The sequence below is a fragment of the Propithecus coquereli genome, unplaced genomic scaffold (assembly GCF_000956105.1).
Source record: "Propithecus coquereli isolate 6110/MARCELLA unplaced genomic scaffold, Pcoq_1.0 Scaffold50, whole genome shotgun sequence".
Taxonomy (NCBI): domain Eukaryota; kingdom Metazoa; phylum Chordata; class Mammalia; order Primates; family Indriidae; genus Propithecus; species Propithecus coquereli.
The window spans coordinates 6,190,189-6,192,933 of record NW_012150841.1 but is presented as its reverse complement, the minus strand read 5'-3'; the positions used below and the strand labels follow the sequence as shown (position 1 = coordinate 6,192,933).

At 37.6% G+C, this 2,745-nt stretch overlaps 1 pseudogene; it reads right to left on the bottom strand.

The window, feature by feature from the left end:
• The window catches only part of LOC105819952, an 18,118-nt pseudogene that overhangs the window by 911 nt on the left and 14,462 nt on the right, over window positions 1–2,745 (bottom strand).

Sequence of the window (2,745 nt, the reverse complement as noted above, 5' to 3'; positions counted from 1 at the left end):
ATTAAAATATATATAGAAAAAAAATTAGCCGGGCATGGTGGCACGTGCCTGTAGTCCCAGCTACTCGGGAGGCTGAGGCAGGAGGATCGCTTGGGCCCAGGAGTTTGAGGTTGCTGTGAGCTTAGCTGACGCCACAGCACTCTAGCCCGGGCAACAGAGTGAGACTCTGTCTCCAAAAATAAATAAATAAATAATCTGAGTCCACTTCCAAATTAACATTGTAGCGTAGGTACCTTTTGACTAAGTATTTCCAATTCTTCCTTCCCATCCCATGTGACATTGCTGTGATTCATTTCACTAATCCATATGCTATAATCAACCAATACATTGTTATAATTTTACTTTAAACAAACTGTTATCTTTTAGGTCAATTAAGAATAAGAAAAATAGAACATTTCATTTTACCTTCATTTATTCTTTTTCTCCGACGTGCTTCTTTTCTCTGTGTAGAGCCCAGCTTCTGACCTATATTATTTTCCTTCTGCCTGAAGAACTTCTTTAAACATTCCTTGCAGGGGGAAGTCTATTGTCAATGAACCCTCTCAATTTTTGTCTGAGAAAGTCTTTATTCCTTCTTCACTTTTTTTTTTTTTTGGTGCTTCAGCAGCTTTATCTTTTAAGATCATGCATATAATGAGAAGTTATTTTAAAGCAGCATTTTAAAAGAAAAAAGTAAATGCATTATAAACAGCATTTAATTTCCTACAGGAGAATAATCACTCAAAAATGGTAATTATCTAAAACACTGAAAAAAATTAGCAATCATTAAACAGGTTTCAGCCTTTTGATATTAAATAGATGGACAGGGCCAGGCACAGTGGCTCACGCCTGTAATCCTGCACTCTGGGAGGCCGAGGCGGGCGGATAGTTTGAGCTCAGGAGTTCGAGACCAGCCTGAACAAGAGCGAGACCCCATCTCTACTAAAAATAGAAAAAATTAGCCGGGTGTGGTGGCGCACATTTGCAGTCCCAGCTACTCAGGAGGCTGAGGCAGGAGGATCACTTGAGCACAGGAGTTTTGAAGTTGCAGTGAGCTATGATCACTCCACTGCAATCTACCGGGGGTGATAGAATGAGACTCTGTCTCAAAAAAAAAAAAAATAGATGGACAGGATCTAAATAGCATTAGAAATAATGAAAAACTTTCATAGTTGACATAATTTTTTTGTATTAATATTTCAAAATTCCACAAAAGATGATAAAAATCAAAATAACAAATTATAAACAATGAAGCTTGAAAAACATAAAAAGAATTATTACACACCCACAATAATGGGAATTAAAACAAAGCTCAGTCTACATATTTTCACACAACATTCTTTATTCTTTGGGCTTTATACATCATCAAAATCAGAATAAGTGAAGTCAAGAACATTTCTGATTATTGTCAAGAATTGCTTTAGGATTTCCAATTCTCTTGTTGCTTTCCTTGTAAGCAAGTAAAAAGAATCTGTTCTATTTCTTGATTCTACAGATTGTTCTCAACCACATCTTCCTTTTTCCCTTTGGAAGGATAATTTCACTGGATATAGACATGTAGGTTGACAGTTCTTTTTTTTTTCTTTCAACACTTTAAAGATTTCACTTAATACTCCTTTTGCTTGCATAGTTTCTGATAAGTCCACTAAAATTCTTACCCTTATTCTTCTGTAAGTAAAGTTTTTCTCCCCCACTCTTGCTTCTTTCAAGATTTTTTATTTGTCCTTGATTTTCTGCAGTTGGAATATGATATTCCTATGTGTGTTTTTGTTTTTTGGTGTTTATCCTGCTTGGTGTCCTCTGAGCTTCCTGGATCTGTGGTTTTGTGTCTGTCATATTAATGATACATTATTTGGAGAGTTCGTGGCCATTACTCCTTCAAATATTTCTTCTGCCCTGTTTTCTTTCTTCTCCTACTGGTATTCCAACTACGTGTATATTATACCTTTTGATATTGTCCCCTTGCTCTTTTCCAATCTATTTTCTCAAGATTGTGCTCCCTGTTGACTATGGTTGTTTTTATTTTTCCTTAGGTGAGACAAGAAGACTGGAAAGGGCTGAAATTCCCTTCCCCCAAATAAAATAATATTTCCGTATTGCCCTTTAACAAAGTTTTGTCCTCTGACAAAGTCTTTCTCTGTATAGAGTAGGCTTTTTGTGATGGAGAAAATTCTGGAAAACTTTCCCAATGATTACTCTTCGTCTTTTCCCTTAGAGAAGGGGTCCCCAACCTATAGTGAGTTGTATGATTATTTCATTGCATATTACAGTGTAATAATAATAGAAATAAAGTGCACAATAAATGTGCTTGAATCATCCCGAAACCATCCCCCTCTCCCTGGCCCGTGGAAAAATTGTCTTCCACGAAAATGATCCCTGGTGCCAAAAAGGTTGGGGACCACTGCCCTAGAGGATCTTTCTCAGATCCTCACTGTGAGAATCTGGGGGGCGTCCCTGGAGGAAAAGCACACAAAAGTACAGGGTCCCCCTATAACTGTGGCCCCCAGGAGTCTCTTACCTCATGCTAGCCCAAACTCAGCCTCCAGCAATTCATCAAACACTTACGTTTTAAGTGTTCCTACCAGTTTATGGCTCCAGCAGCTTCTGCTCCAGGTAAGCAAATCTTGGCTGTGATTTCTCTGTATGTGCCTGTCTCTCCAAATTTGGGGATGGAAGTTTTCTCTGTTACCTCAGTTCTCTGATGGGTCTAAGAAAAGTCATTGATTTTCAGTTTGTCCATTTTTTTCTTTTTTTTTTTTTTTTTTT